This window comes from Rhinichthys klamathensis, unplaced genomic scaffold, assembly GCF_029890125.1.
Source record: "Rhinichthys klamathensis goyatoka isolate OS25496 unplaced genomic scaffold, OSU_Roscu_1.1 h1tg000186l_1, whole genome shotgun sequence".
In the NCBI taxonomy this organism is placed as follows: Eukaryota; Metazoa; Chordata; class Actinopteri; order Cypriniformes; family Leuciscidae; genus Rhinichthys; species Rhinichthys klamathensis.
In genome coordinates, this window is record NW_026606714.1 from 2198342 (window position 1) to 2223804 (window position 25463).

At 42.9% G+C, this 25463-nt stretch overlaps 1 protein-coding gene across 1 annotated transcript in view; it reads left to right on the plus strand.

The window, feature by feature from the left end:
* The window catches only part of tdo2a (tryptophan 2,3-dioxygenase a), a 263007-nt gene that overhangs the window by 115986 nt on the left and 121558 nt on the right, over positions 1-25463 (plus strand). The gene's annotated exons all lie outside the window — the stretch shown is intronic.

Consider the following 25463-nt stretch of genomic DNA (forward strand, 5'->3'; position numbering starts at 1 on the left):
TTTTCAGCCTTCATAATATATTTCCAAGTCTCTTGTGAAGGTACATCGACTTACAATAGGTTGAATGACACGTCTGCCATAGCCTGACGGGGTCTGTAGCGTTTTTAATCGTACTTTTAAACTTCGGGTTTCGGGTAGTAACCGGCGAACAAAGAGAGCTACAAAATTCGACTGCTTTACGGCATATACGTCACTTCCACCACCACCCCCACTTCCTTAAAATCGGACTTGCGAGCCAAATGTTATAGTCATGGCCGAAGCAGCACAGAAAAACAAGACAGCAAAGGTTTTATCGGAGCAAAGCAAAAAGAGAAAAAGAGAGTGATCGCGTTAAAGGCAGAACGAGGATCAACATTGCAGAGCTGCCAACTCTCACGCATTGGCCGTGAGACACCCGCATTTAATTGGTTTCACACCCTCACACGCCACACCCCCGGTTTCTCACGCTAAATTGTCAACCCGGTCGGTCAAATGCCTGAAAGATGAGTTTATCTATAGATCTCTACCTGTTGAGCCACTCGTGATCGACAAGTTATACCGCAAATTAGTTCAAATCTCCCGGAATCTAGAGCGAGCGCGCACGCGAGACAGAGACTGTGCTCCAACGCGCGCGGACGGCAGAGAGAGAAAGCGAGCGAGAAAAAAGAATGCCTCTCTCTAACCTCTCTAATTCGCTAGAGTAGTAGCGAATTATCAATCTGGTAGCTAGTAAACGATATTCTAGTTTTTGATGGTTAGCTATCGCTAGTATTCTCGTTCTGATTTGAACTTTGCAATCGATGAAATGCAAATAGCAAATGTTTGACCTAAAAAGTGTAGTCTACTCAACATGTACAAAGAAAGGAGGAAGATTATTAATAAAATCATATTTTAGGATACCTAACATGTCTGTGATATTTGTTTATTTGTCTTGCCTCAAGCTATAATGCAAATCGATTTGTAAAATTTGCAGATTCATTTATGGTAGCTTGATATTATAATATTGACGATATATGGTTATTATCAACCACTCAAACATTGCATTGAAGTATCATATAGATTCAGTAAAACGGTAACCAATAGACTAGGCTACTATAATGACGCTGGCTTGTAAACGTGAGCATCGCGATCATTTATCGTTAGAAAAAAAAATAAAACCCATGAAATTATATTCATATGACATGCTGAAATATATGCCACTGTACCTGGGATGAAGACATTTCACACGCGATGCAAGCAGAACACCTGCATGTGACCTCCTCCTACAGTGTTCAGGGCTATCATGGTTGTCAACAAATGCACGTGCATGTAGGATGACAGTTTACGACAGTAGTAGAGGACAATACTGTTTCCCAACTGTAGGGGGAGCCCGAGAGCAAAAAACGACCTGTTGTTACTTTAATATTGTGTGTACTTTAAACTCATATTTCTGCGTTAATTGATGATTTTTAATTTTTTTGTTGTTGTTGTTGAGCTAACACATTTCTTTTTGTGTATATCAGCTTTATTTCTTAATGCTGGGGCCCAGCACTTTGCGATCCAACAATAAAGATTTAAAGACTATTATGTTCTCAGTGTTACATGTCTTAAATAGTGCCATCATAGCATATAAATCATCCTTTTTTTTTTTACTTTACAAAGAAATACAAAATATTGTCTGCTAATTGCACTGAAGTTATAGACACTGATAATAAGTAAGTGAAGTAAAAACAATCAAACGACATACACATCTCTAGAGTGGCTGTGTGCTCTAATAAATGTTCATGTTTAGTTTGAGCCGACCTGTTTTTTTTAATGTTGTTTTGTGTAGTGCTCTGACCTCTATTCTCGGCTCTTTGTAGCAACCATTAATTACACATTTAGCTAAAGTCCCTTTCAAAAGGGTCTGTTCACCCAGCGACCATATTAGCAACGCCTCCGGGCAGCTATTTCAGGCATCCAAGACCAAGTCCTATCTATTTAAATGGGGGAATCCTGAAATCTCAAAAAACTGCTTGCCGAACTCACAATTAAATAAAATATTTCAAATCAGCAACAAAATCTTATGAACTGTCCAATAAATGTTGTTTTTATGCTCAAATAGTGCTAAAAAGCTTATTTTTCAGGCTATACCAGCCAATGCGTATGTGCAGTCCTAAGCGCAAGTCTCAGGTTTCTATGAGAACCGGAACTGCAGTGATGCAGTGCAGTGAAGCAATGACTTTACCAATCAGCAATTGGCTCTTTTATTTAGGATGTGGTACTTATTCCGCATTGCAGTTTCTCCCATTCAGAAATAATATGAATGCACTATCTTTGTATATCTAAAGTCATTTGCTGTAGTCCATTTGTGCACGCCAGTTCAGAAAACCACAGAGAGATTTTCTAATAGTCTCTGAGGCCATGTTTACACGGAAACGATTCCGGGTGAAAACGTAAAAATATTTTATCGGATGTGCCTTTCGTTTACACGGCAACGGGGTTTTGGGGACTTAAAAACGCAAAAAAGTGAAACCACCCTCCAGAGTGGAAATCTTAAAAACGCTCCACCGTCGCGTTCCCGTCTAAATGGTAAAAACGCAAATCTGCTCACGGCGGCTCTCGTCACGTACGCGTTTACGTCACATGCATGCGCCAGTACAGGAAAATAACAACCAACATGTCAGATTATTTCCATACGTCGGACCTTCAAGTTGCCCTAGCAGCTCTGATAAACGTCCAAGAGTCTTTTCAACAGTTGTACAAAATATTCTAAGACATTGGTGTTGTTGTGTGGCAGTGCTTCACATTGCCACCTAGCCGCCTAGAGTGCATACTACATCGAATTTCACACACTTTTGCGTCACCATATGCACGCGGATTTCCCAACCATAACGCTCGTCTAAACGCAGAATAAAAAGTGATAACGCAACGCCACTTTTGCGTTTTCTCTTTAGATCGTTTCCGTGTAAACATAGCCTGAGAGAACTGTGTAACTGCTGATTTTGAATTACACTCACCTAAAGGATTATTAGGAACACCTGTTCAATTTCTCATTAACGCATTTATCTAATCAACCAATCACATGGCAGTTGCTTCAATGCATTTAGGGGTGTGGTCCTGGTCAAGACAATCTCCTGAACTCCAAACTGAATGTCAGAATGGGAAAGAAAGGTGATTTAAGCAATTTTGAGCGTGGCATGGTTGTTGGTGCCAGACGGGCCGGTCTGAGTATTTCACAATCTGCTCAGTTACTGGGATTTTCACGCACAACCATTTCTAGGGTCGTATATTCCAAGTGGTCCGGGGGTATATGATATGAAATTTAACATATTATTTAAAGAAAATCCTGACCTTGGCCGTTTGTCTTGCAGTGCATGGCACACAAGTTTTGAGAAATCAATATTAACAAAAACAGGACACAAAATACAATCCATGTACCTTCTCTGAGGTGAATATATCTGTTGTGTGTGTCATAACAAAAAGTTATCAATTGTCATTCTGACATCAGACATACGGAGTTCCGGTGCGGAGATATTTAACTTAGTGAGGAAAGCATTGGTGGTATCAGGATTGGCCACAAGAGGGAAGCATAGTACATATACGGGATTCGGGAATCAGCTTGTGTCAGGGATTAATATTTAATTTGCCCTGTTAAGCAGCTTAAGAACATTATTCACCCTCTGCATTATAATTAGTATTTTACAGTATTAGACTTTTCGGTGCATAAAATTTGTACTAATATTATCATATAATATTACTTTCTTGAGATATTTAAATTTTTCATATTTATTTTTATAGATGTTTGTTAATTTTAAACTATTTGCAATATTATATTATGTTAAAATGCAGTATTGTAAATTTACAGAGCCACAAGAAATTGTTATTATTGCTAATAGTTTATTTTCAAATGTATGCATTTGCATATTAAATTAAGCAAGTAGAAAAAAACAATCTAAAATAAAAATGGTAACAATACCTATTAAAGATCATATATATTTGAAAAGTGCTGTAAATTTTGAGTCATGTCACATAGCACCTGGGGGCACTCCATGTACAACTGTTTGTCCCCACAAAAAAGAAAAAAAAAAGAAAAGAAAGGATTTTTAGCATCAGAGTATAGCTTTGCTCTGCTGAGACCATAAACCTTAGTGACAGTGGAAAATGTCTGGTCAAACCGGCCAACTGTGCGATTTACTTCTACACCAAACATTTATCACATTCCAAGGGTTTCTTTATGTCCCAATCTCTCTTCTGTCCTCTCACTGTTAGCGCTTGGTGTTGTCCCATCGTAAGGACATGAACGTCCTGTTGTGAACATGATGTACTGTAGCGCCATGTATCCTCCTAACCTCGGAATATGAACTTAGATCTTGTCAGAAGAGAAACAGATTCTCCAGCAAGCCACATTTACGGTTTCTATTCTATTCTATTCTATTCTATTCTATTCTATTCTATTCTATTCTACTGAATCAGACATATTGTGAATATAAAACATTTCACAAATAATTAAAAATGTCAGGGCAGGTGCATTATTACTAAAGTTTATTTTATACATTAATAATGGCCAGTTTCTTTCTTTGTTTTAAAATAAAATGCCTGATGTATCCAGATCACGTCACATGCAGTCTGGTATTATGATGAAAACTATTTTCATCCCTTTATTGGATCTTGCCAGCTGTCTTCATTCATGTCTCTCCCTACTGTTACTCTCTAATTGCACAGACCAAACTTTCATCCGTTCCATTACAGATGATCAAACCAGGACATAGAGAGTTCCACTGGGCAGTGTGAATTCATTTACATCAACTCGTTCTTATTCATTGGAAATCATGGCCTACTGTGCGGAGCTGACCGTCCAGTTTTGATTTTACCCTCCATTCATTCTGCAAGCAAATCACAAATGTCCATCACCGGGGATTATATATTTAAATTTCAGCTCACAAAGAAAACGTTGACAAGGCTAGGCAATTTATCCTACTCCAACTCTCCTGAAATAAGATAATAATAATAATCTATTTTCTGACTCAGGAATATCTTAAAATCCATTTACAGAAATTCATTTGATTTGCCGTTCTGTCTGCATTGCGTTCTCTTTTTCCCATCTATATGTTACTGACCTCTCCCTTTTCACAGGGATACAGAAGTGTGGACATAATGAACAGAGATAATGACAGAGGCATTAGTGTGAATCGAGGTGATTATGAACATGAGAATATATTATGAATAGATGAAAAAGTGAAGGAGCAAGAAATGGTGAGAGAGCCTTGAAGGGTTTTCTGTATTCGATGCTGATGAGTACAGAGTGCTTGTGTTTCAGCTGTACTCACATGAAGTAAAACTACATAAAAATACTTATTTTCCAGTTTAATAAATCCAACTGTAAGGAAGTCATATGTTGGTTGTGGGCTGATTATAGCAAGATTTCAACCAATGTCGTGAATGGTTTGTCCAACCTGAAAACAAAAACTTAGTTTGATTGCATTTTAATATATTTGCAATTCCATTTGGTGCAACAGACAACAATTCTGCAACTCTAAAACTTTTTTGGATTATGATTCACCCTGCTTTTAATGAATAGAAAAGGGACAGATGTTATTGTAAAAACAGGTTACCGGTAGATAGATTGATCAATAAAAAAATAATCTTAAAGCTGCAGTCCGTAGTTTTTTCTCTTTGTCGCCGTCTCTGTTCGAAACCTGCAATTGCAGTTATTCGCGGAATTATCAACTTTACGTGGGTTGTGCCACGACACAGCACAGCGCAGATGAATCCAATGTTTTGAGGAGAATGTTCGGCTGTCAGTCTCCGCGCCGGTGTGGATACTGTCATTCGGAATCAATATAGCCTACTAGCCGAGACTCCTTCTTTATGTGTACAGATGTGACGTAATGACGCAAAGAAAAGCTCGAATTTCCCGCAGAAATCCACCAGTACCACTGGAATTAAAAACATTATTACAAGCTTACCGTTTTGAATCGAGCTAAGGCAAGCAGATGGTTTTGAACACTGGCTGGTTATGTTCTTTCTCAAAAATTATTTTGGATAATTTTTAACCCAAAAAAGTTACGGAATGCAGCTTTAAGTAAAGGAAAAGGGAAAAAGAAGAAACGGACTGAAGAGCTGTATATTCTCTGTGTGCTGGATGAGACAAATATGAGATTAGCGGAAGAGTTGGGTACAGCCTTGCTAATGGATTTTTGTTCTGCAATAAGAAGCAATGAATGGCAGTGGGACTTGTTGTTTGCCTGCTCGGCAGAAAAGCCATAATCCATCTCCTGCTTTATTACACGATGGATCTGCCATACAGGCCAGGTCATTGAATAGAGTTGCCTAATCAGGTATTCCATCGGACTGGAGCAATTGCATCTGATTCTGATGAGCTGCTGTGCTGTTAATTGATGGGCCGAGTCTCTTAAGGCTGTTTAAATAGGAGAGGATGAGGTTTTTGCAGTGTTGATGTGCTTGAGTGGGTTAAAATTATGGGCTTGTGACATATTATCATTATTCCAGAGAAACTGGTGCTTGAAGAAACATGTTTTGTACATTGTTTCATTTTATAAAGCCTGAAAAGAAAATGGTTATAAGGTAGAAACTGCTTTCAGGAGTTTTGCAAATGTCATTTTAGGGCAAGCTGTCACACGTTTTATATTTTTGTTCGCCAAAAAAAAAAAAAATATATAATAGTTTCATTATAATATAATTCAAAATAATGTGACTACAAGAGTCAAAGGGTCAATATGTGTTTAATAAATGTCATTTAAAGGAAAATAAATTTCCCTATTTTTAAAAATAGTGGATTTAAACTATACATTTTGAACCTATAGTAGCATTAGATGGACTATACCGCTCAGAAATATTTTTGAAAGAAGTTTCTTATGCTCACCAAGTAAAAATACAGTAAAAACAGTAATATTGTCATATATTATTAAATGTCATTTATTCCTGTGATGTAAAGCTGAATTGTCAGCAGCCAATACTCCAATACTCAGTGTCACATGATCCTTCTGAAATTATAATACACCGATTTGCTGCTCAATAAACATTATTATTATTATCAATGTTGAAAACAGCTGTGCTGCTTAATATTTTTGTGGATACAATTTTTCAAGATTATTTGATGAATAAAAATAGCAATTACTGGCATTTATTTGAAATAGAAATCTTCTGTAAAACTATAAATGTCTTGACTCTCACTTTTGATCAATTTAATGCATCCTTGCTGAATAAAAGTATTAATTTCTATTAAAACGGTAATGCAAATTCATATTTACTAAAGTGTGACAACTAACCTCAGTCTCGCTGTTATTGTGCTATTGTAAAGGTGTAAAATACACAGTGTGCGAATATATGTGCACTTAAAATGCACACTGTGCTTCTCTCTGTGACACTCTTTAAGCTGCCTGTATCTCAGATATTGTCGGAGCTTCTCTTTTTTCACGGACTCTCTGACCTGTCGTCCTGGCTCTTGGGCAGTCATTAATTACACATTTAGCTGAAGTCCATTAGTGTGTGTCAAAGCTGCACTCTTCCCAAGCCAGCAGAGGAAATAAAAAGGAAAGAAAAAACTGAATGAGAGTGTGTATGTGTGAGATGAAGAGAGAGAGAGAGAGAGAGAGAGAGAGAGAGAGAGAGAGAGAGAGAGAGAGAGAGAGAGAGAGAGAGAGAGAGAGAGAGAGAGAGAGAGAGAGAGAGAGAGAGAGAGAGAGAGAGAGAGAGAGAGAGAGAGAGAGTAAACATTGCTCAGATGGAGGTGGCCATGGGCAGACTTGCTGCAAAGCCAGCTCTCCTCTGTTCTTGTCTGTGGATGCAACATTAGCCACTGCTTTAATAACAGAAATATAATGGGTAGGAACAAATCCTTAATACAATTACAGTATGGACACAATTATGAGCGTCTTGTTCATAGTACTTTGCTCAGTTAAGATGGTCCTAGATGTCTTTAAAGTATCCCAAACAATTTGAATTACCTTAAAAAAGTAAAATATAAAAGAGCAGAGAGGTCATGTTATAAGGTCTGCATAAGTATTCATTAATCTAACAAGGATTTTGACATTCAGGCCTCAGGCTCCACTCCCTGATGTACACAAAGGCTGAATTACACCACATTGGATTATTCCTCTTTGGGGCGGCGGTGCCTCCTTCTCTCCAACTTTAATTAAGTTTTCAGGAGCCCGTTAATGAGCAGGTTTATTTGCTGCAGGATACAGATTGATTGTAGAGGGAGAGTTGGCTACCGAGGACTCCCAGTCTGGGTCTTTGGAACGAGCCAAACTCTCCAGACTGATTTCTGTTCGGTGGAGAGTCCCAAAGATCTACTTGTTTAGAAACCACACTTGCCCTAAGGTCCTTAAAGCGTCAGAGAACACAGAGAAAAAATTCTATATCGAACAGCATAAACTGATGTAATAAAGATTTTTAAAACCTTGTTGCCCTTGTTTTATTTAAAACTGCAATGTGCGATTTCTGAGCGAGCATTATCAAACTGAATGGCAATAAATAAATAACAAAACTGGGTAACACTTTAGAATACTGTATCTTACTTACTGCATAACTAATAAGGAATTATTGAAGAACTAGTAGGTAATTCTTCATTAACTACTTCTTCACAGCTGTAAACTACTAAGGAAGATGTGTTAAAGGGATAGTTCACTTTGAAATACTTTTTTGATATGTTTTAGCTTCTTAGCTTTACCTCAAGGGCATCCAAGATGTAGGCGTCTTTGTTTCTGCAGTAGTTTCAATTTTGATATTTTTAGGTCAAACCGTTCTTGTCTGTCAGTCATATAATGCAGGTCTATGGTAACTTCCTCAAAGAGCACAGAGAAGTCCAAATTAAACATGATTTAATGACTCGTAAATGTAAGTACACATTGATGGCCTAAGACACGAAACGAGCGGTTTGTGTGAGAAAACGAACAGTATTTATATAGTTTTTACCTCTTGTATTACTCCAAAACCCACAGTAAATGTTTAGCCACTTAACAAAAGGGCATAGACAATATATTCCTCTAGGGAAAAATGAATTTCCCCCCAGGCAGGTCATAGTGCAACGGTTCGTCAAGTCCAATTCTAAAAATGTCTTTTAAAGCCACATCATTAAAATCCTCCTGACAGCATAGTCCAAGAAATTCCTCCACATACGTTTCCAGGGGACGATTCCCCTGGCGTAGATTTAGGAGGGCAACCGCTGGGTTCATAGTTGGTCAAGTTTTCTGTAAAGGATCCACTGGAGGCAAGTTGTAGTGAACCCGAGTGCAGTTTATTACAAACAAAACAAAACAAAACAAAACAAAACAAAACAAAACGAAAAAAAAAGCATGGCATGAAAACGATACTGGTTACTAACGTAACCTCGCTTCTCTCTAGAAGAGGGAACGAGTATTGTGTAAGTTTAGCTTACGCTACGGGAAAGATTCATCTTCTCGAGATATTGAAGCCAAAAAATTATCCTTAATTTTGTATATGTTGTCAACGCAGTGCAGCAGCTAGCAGACCTAGAGAGGGCATTCAAGCGCGCTCATAGGCTGCCCTGCGGGAACTGCACAGCCTACCAGTGAGCCCGACGTGACGTGAGGTCCAATCGAGGGCGCTCGCGCTCTCGCCACGTCCTGGCCCGCCAAAATGGGCGTGGCTTAGCGTATATAAGCGGGGCTCGGAGGCTGATTCTCTGGTTTTCATCGACTGAAGCGAAATAGCGCTTGTGGCGTTTAGCACGGCAGGTTACGCAATACTCGTTCCCTCTTCTAGAGAGAACCGAGGTTACGTCAGTAACCAGTATCGTTCTCTTACGAGAGGTTCTCTCGTATTGCGTAAGTTTAGCTTGCGCTACGGGAACCCATTGTCCACGCCGTGCGCGCCCGCATCCACTTCATGAGTCACAACACTTCTGTGAACCCAGAAAAGGGGGAACAACACGCATGTACATAAGCGCGAGCATAAGCGCGAGTACTATGAGCGTATAAGCGCGTGTAAACAAGCACTGACAGGCAATACAGAGCGGCCGTGTGTGGCCGGTGTATAGGCATATATAGCACATAACCTGAAACAGCGCAGCTCAACCAGAAGAGCTGAATTCACGTGAGGGTAGCCTGCGCATGATTGTATCTGGACAGGGCTAGCCTCTCACTTAAACAGACAGCAGTTTTGCCTGCAGGGCGGGAACTTCTAGGTTATAAAACCTGACAAAGGTGGACGGGGAGGACCAGCCCGCCACCACACATATGTCTTGAATGGAAATTCCGCTTGACCATGCCCACGACGAGGCCACGCCTCTAGTGGAATGAGCCCTGATGCCCAAGGGGCACTGCAGACCTTTTGCCGTGTAAGCGGGTGCGATTGCGTCTACTATCCACCTGGACAGGCTCTGTTTCGAGGTAGCGAGACCTTTAGTGCGCCCACCGAACGAAACAAACAGCTGCTCAGAGCGCCTGAACGGGGCGGAGCGCGTAATGTACAATCTCAGAGCTCTGACTGGGCAGAGGAGATTAACATCACTTTCACTATCGGATGCTGGCAGAGTCGATAGAGAAATGACCTGTGCTCTGAATGGGGTGCCAACCACTTTGGGAACATAACCATGTCTAAGCTTGAGGATGACTTTAGTGTCATTCGGGCCAAACTCAAGACACGACGCGCTTACAGACAGCGCGTGTAAATCCCCCACGCGTTTGACTGATGACAGTGCGATCAGAAAAACAGCTTTGACCGACAGGTATTTCAGGTCCGCTGTGTCCAGGGGTTCAAAGGGGAATGCTTTCAGGGCCTCTAGGACCAGTGAAAGGTCCCACATAGGAACCGAGGGGGGGCGCGGGGGGTTCATCCTTCTGGCTCCTCTGAGGAATTGGATGATAAGCTCGTTTCTGCCTATTGACTGGCCATGCATTGATTCAGAGAATGCTGCGACAGCCGCCACATAGACTTTGAGCGTGGAGGGGGATCTGCCCCTATCCAGCAGCTCCTGAAAGAAACTGAGCAGCCGCGGGACCCCACAGGTTCGCGGATCCAGGTTTTTGCTAGTGCACCACTTAGAGAACACAGACCATTTGGACGTCTAGAGCCTTCTGGTAGAAGGTGCTCTAGACTGCGAGATTGTGATCATCACCGCGTCTGGCAGGGATACCCGTTGATCACCCACACGTGTAGCGACCAGCGCTCCGGGTGGGGATGCCAGATCGAGCCGCACGCTTGAGAGAGGAGGTCTGCTCTCAGCGGGACAGGCCATGGGGCTGTCTGTGACAGCCGCATTAGCTCTGGGAACCAAGTCTGGTTCTCCCAACGCGGGGCTATGAGGAGCACTGAATGGCGCGTTTCCCTGATACGCGGCTGGGCCACGTCCGGGCAAGCGCGTCCCTGTCCTTCGAAAAGAACGTCGGGCAGTGAGCGTTGTCTTGTGACGCAAAAAGGTCGACTTCCGCTTTGCCGAAAAGGCGCCATAATAACTGGACTGTTTGGGGGTGCAGGGACCATTCTCCCGGGGGAACGTTGTCCCTGGACAGTCTGTCTGGGCCGTCGTTCAGGTGACCCGGCACATGTGCAGCTCTCAGTGAGCGCAGATGGTGCTGAGACCAAACGAGGAGGCGTTCCGCCAGATTGCAGAGGTTCCTGGATCTGACGCCGCCCTGGCGATTTAAATAGGACACCACAGACATGTTGTCCGAACGGACTAGAACATGGTGGTTCTGAATGAGCGGGAGGAAGCGTTTCAGTGCGTTCTCGACCGCTATCATTTCCAGAGAGTTTATATGGAGGAGTTTTTCCTGGTCTGACCACAGGCCGAAGACTGGTTTGCCCTCAAGGGAGCCGCCCCAACCTGTGTTGGACGCATCCGTCGAGATGACCTTCCTGTATGAGACCGCCCCCATAGTCACTCCCCTCTGGTACCAGTCGGCCGCTGACCAGGGCTGCAGAGCTGTGATACAGCTCTGAGTCACTCTGATCCGCTCGCGACCCGACCTCCAAGCTCGGTGTGGCACACGCGCGGCCAGCCAGTGCTGTAGCGGGCGCATGCGTAGTAAACCTAGCTGGAGTACCGCCGAGGCTGACGCCATCAAACCTAGCATCCTCTGGAATTTTTTCAGAGGGGAAACGCTGCCCACCGTGAATGACATGGCCAGTTGCCGGATGTCGCGCGCGCTGTGTAGATAGTAAGGGTGGAACGGTACATGTATTCGTATTGAACCGAAACGGTACGGGCGTCACGGTTCGGTGCACGAATTTACACGGAGAATACACGGTATAAAAATAAATAAAACTCGCGTGCAAATTAATTAATGTAATGCGGAACTACTGTTAGATACGCGGGTTCTTTAGGGACACATAATCTGTACCATCGGCTTAGCTCTGAACGCGCGTTCACTTCAAACGTTGGCTTTATACGCGCGTCCTATTCGCTTTGGACTAGCGTCGAACTAGAAGCGAATTTGACGCTCTATTCGCGTTTGGTGTGACCGTGACCGCATAATGAACAGGCAGCGATGTCAAGATTGCAATGCTGGAGTGTGTGTGTGTGCGAGAGAGAGAGAGAGAGAGAGGCGCGGGCGCGATCGAACTGTGTGTGTGTGTGTGTGTGTGTGTGAGAGAGAGAGAGAGAGAGAGAGAGAGAGAGAGAGAGAGAGAGAGAGAGAGAGAGAGAGAGAGAGAGAGAGCGCGCGATCGAACAGTGGAAACATAAAAAACATACTCCGTCATTTTGTTCAGATCATTAAACCTGCAAAGTGTTTACTTATATTTGTGTACACTCGCAATAAAACACAACATTGTGCTTTTGTCACACTGTAAACTCTTGTCAAACTGTAACCTACAACTGTCACCCAACCAAAATCACACACACACACACACACACACACACACACACACACACACACACACACACACACACACACACACACACACACACACACACACACACACACACTGTTTTAAAAGCAAAACATATTTATCCAACTCCATTTCAAAACAGTCTGTGTGTTCCATCTTTTGGACATTCGTCATATTGCATTGGTTTCCATTTCTTGTCCTTGGAGCACTAATCTTACACATTCTACATTGATTAAAAAAATCGAATCGAAAATCGAATGTGTTTTTAATGGTAGTATTATTTTATACAGAAATCAATTATTTATAATTCAGAAGAGAATAATGTTACATTGTCAATTAATAATGTTAATTAAAATTAAGGAAAACAAATATATTGATCTGAAATATAGCAAAATAATTTTAAATTAATTCAGGTACAATTACCAAACATATCGCAAGGTCTTTTTGTCTTTTTATTTATTTAATTAATAAACTAATTATATAAAACTATTGTCAGTGCACTGCAAATAAATTGGTTCTATGCCTTTATTAAAAAAACGTATTTAAAAAATACAATGCCTTCTGCATTTTTGTTTTGCTTTTCCCTCCATTGTACCGAAATCGTACCGAACCGTGATGTCTGAACCGAGGTATGAACCGAACCGTGACTTCTGTGTACCGTTCCACCCCTAGTAGATAGGCGAGCCGTCATGGTCACTGAGTCCAGTTCTATTCTTAAAAAGGAAATTGACTGACTGGGCAGTAATGAGCTCTTGGTCCAGTTGACCGTGAGACCTAGGCATTTCAGATGGCTGAGAAGCGCAGTTCTGTGAGATAATAGCTCTGTCTCTGACTGTGCTAGAATCAACCAATCGTCCAGATAGTTCAAAATTCGCACGCCCTGAGTTCTCAAGGGGGCGAGAGCCGCGTCCATGCACTTCGTGAAAGTACGGGGTGCTAGGGACAGGCCAAACGGCAGGACGGTGTATTGATAAACCCGATCTTTGAAGGCGAATCTCAAGAATGGCCTGTGACGGGGTATTATCTGAATCTGGAAATAGGCATCTTTCAGATCGAGAGGTATAAACCAGTCGCCCTGGCGAATGTGCGCGAGGAGTTGTCTGGTTGTAAGCATTTTGAACGGTCTTTTCATAAGAGCTTTGTTCACAATCCAGTATGGGTCTGAGTCCCCCGTCCTTCTTGGGCACGAGAAAATAACGGCTGTAAAAGCCTGACTCGCTCAGAGAAGGCGGTACCGGTTTTATGGCCCCTTTGCACAGCAGTTTTGTTATTTCTGAGGGAAGTAGGTGTGCTACTTCTGCTTTCACTGTCGTCGCGGTCCGCGCTCGAAACCGAGGGGGACGGCGAGCGAACTGTAACACATAACCCTGCTTTATAGTGCTTAGCACCCACTTCGATACCCCTGGGATGTTTTCCCATGCTTTTATATGTGCAGCTAAGGGTAGAATGGACTCCGGGCTCTGGTCGCCGTGCTGTGCGGGCTCGAGAGACTGAATCGGAGGAGCGGGCGCAGCGCGCGCTCTGTGTGCTTATATGGGGCGGCTCGCTGAAAACAGTGACAAGCTGTTTCATATGCAGCTTCCCGATTACTGTGAATGGGGGGAGCTTTGTGATCACATTGTGATGCGCGAGCGGCGCCTTGAGAGGCGCGCAGGCTTGTAAGCGCGGCCGCTCGTGGGCGGACGCGTGACTTACAACCATAGATTGACCGGCATGAGCTTGCGCTTTGTGGCGTGTCTTTAACAGCACTGGCGAAGCGCGAGTTAGTAAGCGTGAGCGCTTGTGAGCGGGCACGAGACTTACGTTTATATTGTGGCTCATGTGGGACTGTGCACTGTGGTGCGTGCGCGGCTTGGCCGTGTGACAGAGCGGGCAGATAGAAGATGTGGGCACATCTGCTATGGGCAACACTCGAGCAGCATTTGCCTGCTTCATGAGAGTGGGCTCCATGTGGGACACGGGAAGTGTTGTGTTTACATGTAGGGGTGAACACTGGGTTGTGGGCACTTTTACTACATATAAAACACCTTCGGCATGAGCCGGATAACCAGATAACTTGCTCTTTATGAGATTTCTCTGGGTCGCCGTAAAAACGGCGTGTGTGTGCAGGCGAGCGGGTTGTGTAACCGACTCGTTGACTGCAACGAGTCAACGTTGCACTGAAATGATCCACTGCAGTAGCCTGAGATGAGGGGACTGACAGGGCTAGAAGTTTTGACGGTGGTCCAGCCGCGGCGAGACACAACCGTCTTTTTCCTCCTGATGGTGCTAGGAGGGCTTCGCGTGCTCAGGTTTCAACGGGATCCTCGGCCGAGGCCCTCGTGGGGGGTGCGGCCTGCTGCGGTTAGCTGAGCGCGATCTAGGGCGGCCGCCCTGTCGCTGCGAAGACTGGCTATTCTGTCTGGGCTGAGCTGGGCGCTGCGTGGCGGCTCGTGCAGGCGGCTGGTCACGTGGGCGACCTGCAGCAGAGCTAGCGCGATGCGGCAGGAACAGGTTCATGGCTTGCGACGTTTTCTGCACCTCAAAAAATCGTTCGACGATCCTGTTCACTGCTGGGCCGAAGAGACCGGAGGGTGAGAGAGGAGCGTTGAGGAAAACGGATCGCTCAGACTCTCTCATGTCAGCCAGCGTCAGCCAAAGGTGCCTCTCAGTTACAGTCAACGAGGCCATGCATCTCCCCAGGGCCTTGGCCGCAGACTTGGTAGCGCGAAGGGAGAGATCCGTCGCGCTCCTCAGGTCCGTAACAGCAGCTGGGTCCCGGCCTTTCTCGTCCCACTCACGGAGGAGATCGGCTTGGAGAATTTGTAGAACAGCCATTAAGTGCAGGGCGGAAGCTGCTTGTCCGGCGGTGGCGTATGCACGACCGACAAGGGCAGATGTGGTCCTGCAGGCTTTAGATGGTAGGGCAGACTTTGAGCGCCATCTCGCATCTGCGACAGCTTCCTCGACCTTAGGAGGGGGCGCCGTCCACTTGGGAGAGCGACGCGGAGACAGAGGAATGAATCCTCGCGGAGAAAGGGGCATTCCACGATTTAGCCAGTTCTGAGTGCAGCTCAGGGAGGAAGGGCGCGGGCCTGGAAGCGGGCGCTTGACGGCGGCGACTCTGAAGAAAACAGCCATCAAGCCTGTTGGGGGCGGGCTCCTGAGGCGGTGACCACTCGAGGCCGAGGCGGTCAACGGCCTGTGACAGGAGGCGCATCAGTTCGGCTTCCGCTCCAGCGCGTGTTCTCCCAGACTCCCGAATAGAAGAGGAGGCGGAGCGTTGAGAGCTCGACCAGTCGTCGCTATCCGAAGCTAGGATGGAACAGCTATCTCCTGCGGCAGGTCCATCCGCGTCATCCTCAGACTCGACGGCAGGGCGGGCCGTAGCCGGCGGCTGCGCGTCGGTGAGAAGAGGCGGGGAGGGCGTCGGCGAGGCCTAGAGGGAGGGACTCCGGCGAGTGCGTCGCGGCGGCGGCAGGCTCCTGCGGCCTTTGTGAACGGCGCTTCTTTTTCCTGCGTGGTGCAGCAAAGGGCGGAGAGATAGCTTCGTCCTGGAAGGCTTCGAGTCGAGCCCGCAGGGTCGACATCGGAAGCTCCTCACAGTGCTCACATCCTCCTGAAGAGAGGGCAAGAGCAGCATGTTCCTGTCCCAGGCAGAGAGCGCATATAACGTGGCAGTCTCCGATGCTGAGAGGGGCTATGCACTAGCCGCAAGTGGACTGAGGCATCTTTAAAAAGACGCTCATGCTCTTTTAGATGCTCGGATTGCAGTGAGAAAAATAATACAACGCCGGATAGCGTAGCTCGCTTCGGAAGGCTGAAGGTGGCGAAGGCGGCCGGCTTCCTCAGTCACTGTCCTAGCTGGCTTTGTCGCTGTTTCGACGGCGGCGGCTTCTCAAGGTCCAGCGATGCGAGCAGCTTCGCTGAAGAGATGAAAATCAGAGAATCAGCCTCCGAGCCCCGCATATATACGCTAAGCCACGCCCATTCTGGCGGGCTAGGACGCGGCGAGGGCGACGTCACATCGGGCTCACTGGTAGGCTGTGCAGTTCCCGCAGGGCAGCCTATGAGCGCGCTTGAATGCCCTCTCTAGGTCTGCTAGCTGCTGCACTGCGTTGACAACATATACAAAATTAAGGATAATTTTTTGGCTTCAATATCTCGAGAAGATGAATCTTTCCCGTAGCGTAAGCTAAACTTACGCAATACGAGAGAACCTCTCGTAAGAGAACTCAGAACATGAAAGACAGGAACATAAACTTACAAACGGTGGTCTGCAGAAAACAAAACTTCACTCAGACACATTCAAACATGAGGGCTTAAATACACACAATGACAAGGCAAGGGACACCTGTGAACAATGAACCAATGACAACATGACACATCAGACAAGGGAACACATGGCAGGATCACATGACAAACAGGGAATCACATGACAAGACACAGAAACATGACAATGACATGAAATGTGACCAAGACAAGACCAAATCGTGACAAAATGACATTTGCAGTTCAGCTGTATTTGTTTTAGGGCTGTTTTCTCTTTCTGCTTTAAGTGGCTGTAGAGTGTCTGATGTTTACAGTGCTGGTATTGATTTGATTCTGAGGTCTAGTCCACAGACTCAATAGCAAGGGCCCGTGGCTATTGAACCACACAGACGGAGTCAGAGCGCGCCTGTGTGGCATGGAAATAATGGCCCTGGGTTACCAACACAGGAGTGGAAATGTTAAAGCGAGGTGAGCAAGGTTAAATCTATACTCTCAGTCAGTCTGCACAAACACGGTACTCGCAGGGGAACATAAGGACCAGCGGCGATAAAGCAAGATGTCATGAGGGGGGTAAACTAATTTACACATGCATGCATGCACAAAAACACAAGCTTTCTGTGTTTCTGTGTTTCTGTCCTGTAATTTTGTATTTTTGTGTTGTGTTATTTTATAATCTAATCTGTATATTACCCTAAAGCTTCCGTTAATTTAAAAAAATAGGATGTTCGGTTGAATAACTGTTCGTCTGTTATAGGACAACTCGCTCTACGTTTATTTAAAATGAACAGCAAGACAACTAGAAGTGAATGTGCTATCCATTAAATGAATCAAATCCTTAAAAAAAAAAAAAAAAAAAAAACCTTGCAATGAATGTGCTTTGTTTTAAATAAATCACACACAGTAAACAAAACCTTAACAAAAAAACTTTGCAATGAACTTTGCAATTTAGATGCGCAAACTGCGTGCCGGTGCGGTGAGACGTACATGCTCGGCCAGATTCGGCTTTAAGTCGTTCATCCTCGGACGCGGCGTCGCGCGCGCTGTTACAAAAAAAGCTGTGCACACAGCCAAGCGAAATGGGGTCTTGCCGGTCTTGCGCACTTTTTGACTCGCGCACCTTCGCGCTCGTGCGGACGCGTCGAGTATAAACAAGGCTTTACTCCGTGTCAGTGCGCGCTCTGATCGGTAAAGGGGCACAGACCTCTCCCGAATCATCTCCAGCACTCAGCCTCCGAACCACCACTAACTCCGCCTCCGTTTCCCTGGTAAGCTGATTTGAACATTCTCAATGATAAAAAATGTTTGTAAAAAATATTTTAATAGCACGGTTTTGGCGGTTATAGAGTTCTAATGACGGTGTTCAACTATAACCGTAGGTCTCACGGTTACATAATAACTGTCACACCCCTATAGATTCCTCATTAGCGGCCGTTTCAATGGCCGCTACGTAAGCCGCTAATGAGGATCTATGTATGCATGTCTATGATACAATATCTCGCACACCGCTGTTGTGTCGTTCAGTCATTATGGTTTACGATTATAGATTGGCGAGTACAGAAAATCCCAAAAAACGTAAACATAGATCAACTTAGGCACGCAGGCTTTGGGAAAAAAACGGAGAAATAAAACAAGGATCAATATTGGCGTGGAGTTTTCGAGATGGAGAGAGCTTCGCGAGAAACTCGGACTTGATCTGTCCACTGAGACTCCACTCTCGCATGTGTTTTAATAGACAGGTAAGCAAATATATATTATTTATTGTACACATACAATAGTGTCTGGTGTCTGGTGACCAAGTCTATGGCAGTGAAATTAAAGGCACAATATGTAAGATTTTTTCGCCACAAGAGGGCGCAGTTTCTAACAATAACAAAGGTGTAGGTTGATGACGCAGTGATGAGCTGAATGATGGGGCTGTCAAGCTGATGGATCTAATAATGTTTATGGATGAGTGCAAACATTCATGTTTTTTAACATTAAAGTGGTATGAAGCACTACCCGCAAGTGCTGGATTACTCATACAGGTCAGGTTATTAGACGAATTAAACTTGTGAGGTAACGCAGCGCTGCTTCACTTGTTCTAACGTTACACTATCACACTAAACGGCATTTAAATGTGTGTTGAAAGTTATAATGTTATACTACGTGTTAGTTCGTTTGCTATATGAAACTAGCAGTAAGCTAGATCAACATTAGAATAACCATATTCTAACATTTCATCATGTTGAGCTAACGTTATATAATATTGGTTTTTTTTATGTACATTTGCTCACCTGTCTAATAAAGCTGTCAAGTCGTGACTCGTAAAGCTCTGTCAAGTCCAAGTTAGTCGAAGAGGAGCTCTCGGCATTTCTCAAAAACGCCACGCTGATATTGATCCTCATTTTAGTTCTCCTTGTTTGTCCGAAAGTCTGCTTGCCATGGTCTATGTTTGAAAGAAACAAGAACTGCGTGCCGCTAAACGTTACGCAATACGTCTGTCGCCATGGTTACGTCATGGCTATGGCAGTATGAATGGAAACCGAGGATAGCGTGGATATTGCGTCATTGAAAAATTCTTTGGAGACTTTTGGGATATTGTAAGTACACAACTGCAGGAAATGTATCACACTGTGCAATTGATTTTTGGATATTTTATTACAAAATTCTTACATATTGTACCTTTAAGTATGTGTTGCACAAAAATATTTAGCCATTACTTGCAAATGTGGGTTTGTTCAAATGTATGCTAGTATTATTGTTTTAAACGTGTAAAACTGCACAGCATTAACCCACCAAATAATTTGACAAATAGTCTCATATTAGTAACAGGCTAATAGAGCATTACATTCCACGTTCCTGGACGCTAATTCATTACAATGACATAACATAGTGTGATCAAACGTACAGGTAATACAAAAACTAATTTATTAGCTGATATATAATTTATATGATTTGTGAATTCTGTACATCTCTGGATGGTGAAAACGACATCTCCCATCATTCCACTCTCCTTCATAGTGTCATCAAGCTTCATCTTTGTTATTGTTTTGAAAATGCGACCTCTGGCGGCGAAAGAATTACATATTGTAGCTTTAAAACCTCACAATCACAATAGAAAGGAAATAATAAGAAATGAAAAACTATGTACATGACAACTGCATAAATGACTAATGATTATAAAATTAAATCATGTAAAAAAACAGATGTATGGTTGCTCTCTCAAAGTAACACACACACATTGCTATTGAATATGCGCTATTCACATTTTGTTTCTACAGAATATCTTGAATTCAATTTATTTTTCTTCCCCCATTGGCAAACAGTTTTTTTTCTTGTTTTAAGCATAAACCTCACTAAATTGTGTTAAATTGTTGCTAAATTGTGCTAAGACCAAGAAAAAGCTACAGTACATGCCAATGGCTAGGAAATCTTAATATCGTAAACACAGTTTTGCTTCTCAACTAAATGCACTTTTTGAAGAATGAAGAAAATGATTTATTGCAGTGCAATGGTCACCTGTTAAGAAAACAGGAACTGCAGCCGAAGGATTTGCGTGGGAGGTCAAAGGTCATGAAATAACTTATTTTCCTGACATCTCACCACCGTAATCACAGCCCACTTTCTCTCAGTGTTGAGCATCACGGCTATATAAAGCCAACATCCTGGCAAAATGGGACTGTGTGTCATTGAGTTTAGGTGAGCTGGAGTTATAATACTGCACAGTGGAAAAAGAGAATTTGTATGCAGTAGGTGTGAGTGGGTCTAGGAGTTCCTAAAAGTGCAACTATTACATGCTCTGATATTTGGATATTTTTATGGAGAGTCTGTCTGAAGGGTGTCATGTGGGAATGCTGTGTTTGTGTTTGTCTTCTGAGGACTCGGATGTACAGACACAGAAAATCAAAGAGAAGAGATGAAAACAGCTGAGGCACAGGTAGCCGTGGGCGGTTCAGCTGGTACTTAGAGGTCTCATCTTTTCTGTCTCTCTTGCTCTTTCTTTCGCTGTCTCTAACACACACACACACGGATTCTGAAAGCATATTGAGAAAATAAACTGATAACTTAATAGCATGATTGTATAATGTTTGCATTCAGGGTATGTGTACAGTATATATGTTTGTCTGAACAGCTGTTTTCCAGAATATCTGGCTTGGACAGACCTCATACTCAGGGACGGACTGGGACTAAAAAACGGCCCTGGACTTTGACTAGGCCCGGCCCAAAGCAATCGGTGCGCGGAAACTCGACAACAATAACGCCTGCCATGAGTGTCACTTTAACTGTGGCTCATGATACTACCATCCAAATTATAGCTAACAGCATATTATACAATCTATTCCATGCTGTCTTAAAATGAATTTATTACTTAATAATCTTAATTAGTTTATGCAGTAATTAATCTTAGCTACTGCACAAATAATAATACCACATCTAAATGAAAATACACCATTACAAATGTAACTTCTGTATTCAAAATCTTCAAAGTTTGTAAGCATTAACTGTAACATTACCAAAATTCTTAAAAGTAAAAGCACAACATATTTCTTAATATTAGCAACTGCATGTGGCATTTTACAGCTAAAATGTTGAAGTTTAGCTGTTTTAACTACTGTAATCATTAAAAATGTAGCAAGCTGAATATCACTGCCTAACATCATCCCTAGCAAGTAACTTGCAAAGTAATTTCTGATTAATTCGGTTCGGGAGTAGTAGAGATAAAAGCCCGCCCGCACTGACAATTGATTGGTTGGGTCCTTACATGCGCTTCGTGAGGGACACGCGCACACTAGCACACACGCGCACACGCGCACACACGCAATCTCTCGCTCCCTCTCTCTCTGCCGTGCACGCGCTACGCATGCGCGCTCTTGCTCGCTCTAGATTCCGGGAGATTTTAACTAATTTGCGGACATCAGGGAGCCGCTATCAATATGCGGGAGACTTGGGATGTGTGTGGCGGCTGGTGGGCCGGCCCGCCGGCCGTCCTGGAGTACCGGCCGTTCTGTGATTCTCCAGATCACACAGATGGCCAGTCCGCCCCTGCTCATACTCCATTAATATACACGTGAAACAACATTTTTGGCATGCTCCACTTTGACTTTCTTTTGCTTGCCATTTCAATCGAATGTACCTTTCCATGAATCGTTTACCCACAAATGAGAATTATTTATAAATACTTAAGCTTCAAAAACGATGGTCTATAGGATGCATGCGCTGTATTTCCAGACTTTGTAAAACAAACAATAGATATCATGGAACACTGAGTCAGTGATCATTCAAATTGGTTTGGGGAACTGGATAAACCCATTTCTTGAAAAGATCAGGCTCAAATGAATGTTTTGTTTATGAAAAGTCACTGTGGCGAGCAGGACGAGGTCGAGGGCTGTGGGAGAGCGGCGCGAGGCCGGTGGCGTGATTGATAATGAGCGACACCTGCGCGACGCACCGGTCTCGTATCTCTCACGGAGGAGCGGAAGCATAAAGGAGGAGTGACGACAGTGAAGATCGAGAGAGGAACAGGCCTGATCTTGTGTTTTGTTTTATTATATGTGACAGCAGTCGTCCGTGAGGGGCTGCTGTCTTTTACTTTCGTTTTGTATTTGTTTTATTTTGTTATTAAAGTCTGTTGATTGTTCGCCAGTTCCCGCCTCCTTCTTTCCTACAACATCTAACCTCGTTACAGTCACATCAGTCCTAATTCATTTCATTGCATTTTAATAATTTTAATGGTCAGAATTTTCTAGCATAAGGGTTTGGAACAACATAAGGGCGAGTAAATTTAATCCTTTAAAAAGTGCCTATTAAGCCCTTTTTAAGTCTTGATTTTTTTTTCTGGGTCTACTAAAATAGGTTTTCATGCTTGAATGTTCAAAAAACATTCTTCACATATGTTACATTGTTGCATCACCTCTCTTCCCAGTAAGTCAGTGACGCTCCATTGAGTTCCTGTCTCTATGAAGTCCGTCCTTCCGAAAAAAAGTATATAGAGAATAACTCCCTTTGGAGTGACTTTGTGAATTTGCCGACCTTTTTCATGCTCAAACAGCAACATTACTCACTCAAGAATGTATAAAAAAAAACATAATATGTCTTTTTAAATCTTAATAGTTTGGGAATACTGCAGTTAAATATGGGTTCCTCACACTGCCCAAACCATACACCGTTAACTCATAAAATCCATGTTTAACTCTTTGCTGTGACAAATAACCAGTCGGCATGTCTTGAATCTCAATAGAGCTTGTGTTGTGAACACAGAGCTAATGGGTAATGTATTTAACATTAAGAGGCACAGCACGCAAACAGCTCTTGGTGTTGGTGATGTGAGAGATGTGGGAAAAGAGTGGAGAGAAACACAGAGCTCCGAGTCTTCTGAGTTATATTTAAAACACCCAGTGAGACCTTCCACCTTTTGGCATTCTGTTCTCCATATCTCTCTCCTGGCGTGTTATTAAAATAACAGAACTCTTAACGGACTCCATCGAGTGTGGAAGTGGGAACTTGCTGAACCCATTAGACAGGTTAATTAGTACAAAGGGCCAGGGCTCAACTCTGAATGCACTTTTAGATGGTCACCAAAAAAAAAGAAAAGAAAAAGAAAACACCCCGGTCATTGAGCTTCGTTCCGCTCTGCATGAAACCCTCATGGTTTTCTCCCAGGCTGTTCCTTCACAGCTAAATGTCAGTTGTCAATCAAGTGCACTGCATCCCATTCAACATTAGCAACCTGTGACATGGCCATAATTTTAATCATTGTCCTGCTGTTTATTTAGGACACATTATGAACACGATTTAATTATTTAATATCATAATTATGGGTACAGGCCTGTACATGCATAAGGAGTTATGCATGGCAGATATACAGAGTAGATCATTAAGTTAACCTTAAAAGTTTATTGATTGAGCTCCCCTATTTCATGCATATGATATTTATACATTATCTGACTTATCAAAATGTTTTTATGTTATTATATTAGATATCTGTGTATCTTTTTACATATCATCTTAAAAAAAAAAAAAAGTAACTTTTGAATAGCTGTTTAAAAGTTTGGGGTTGGTAAGAATTTTTGCATAAAGTCTCTTATTCTCACCACGGCTGCATTTATTTGATCAAAAATACACAAAACAGAAATATTGGCAAATATTATTACAATTTAAAATAACTGCTTTCAATCTTAATACATTTTAAAATGTAATTTTAAAAAGCTGTTTTTTTTAGTAGCCATTTCTCTTGTCTTCAGTGTCATGATCCTTTGGAAAACCTTCATGGTGATTTGGTGCTTAAGAAACCTTTTCAGGATTCTTTGATGAATAGAAAGTAATAAAAAAAAAAGGGCATTTATTTGAAAAAATAAATAAAACCCCAGGCTGTGTGGGGTTGGAGCCTGGTTTATGTCATTTGCCAGTCACTCTTCTCAGAATCCACCCAAAAACAGATTTAAAATGAAGATTGAACAGTCTATAGTAAGCAAGATACCATGTTTTAGTCAGACAGATCTGTAATGATCGCTTTAATATCCACCATCTGCCTGTGCCGAGGGACTTTTGACTCCATCAGTATTTGATGAGACGGGGGCTTTGGGGGATAAGTAACAAGAGACCAGCTTCTTTAGACACTGTGGTGCACGAGGAACTTGCACTCTAGAATGTTCTGCAACACATTAGCACCCCTTTCTCCGATTCTCTGAAACCATTGGATAGCATTCTCAATCAACAGCAGAGATTGTGCAAAATAAAACAAATGTAAGGTCACAGTCTGAATGCCTTCTTAAAGGTGCAGTAAGCGATTTCTGGTAAACGCTGTTGATATTTGAAATCACCAAAACAAACACGCCTATAATCATCTTGTTGCATCTGCCCCCACATTCACGACATGTACACACACTATGGAAAAAAGGCAACGTTTGGCGGAATCTGCTGTGCCTAGTTGTTATTTAGCTCCTCTACTTCTTCGATGGCAAAGTCATCCCTTTCATCCCAAAAAACAAACTTTTCATGGACAGCTTCTGACATAACACGATAGTCCAAGTATATTACAAATGTGACAAGATTAAGGGGTTATAGTGATCGCTAAAAGGGGAACCATATATTATGATATATGATGATGCAATTAAACAAACAGCCAAAGATGACACACACGTACAGTATATATATATAAGCAAAAGACAGCATATCTTAGCTCTATGAAACACAGCAAAACCAAAGTTACTCACGTTTCGAGAAGAAATAAAGCAACCTCGGCATCCATTTTCAGGCCTTCCCACTTCCCATTACTCACCCTCATGCTGTTCCAACCCCGTAAGACTTTCGTTATTTTTGAAGAAATCTGAGAGCTGTCTCACTCCTTCATAGGCTTCTAGGTAATTTCATTCTGCCGGTCCAGAAAAGTTAAAGACGTCGTTAAAATAGTCCAAGTGACTACAGTGGCTCAACCATAAGTTTATCAAGCGACAAGAATACTTTTTGTGCGCAAAAAA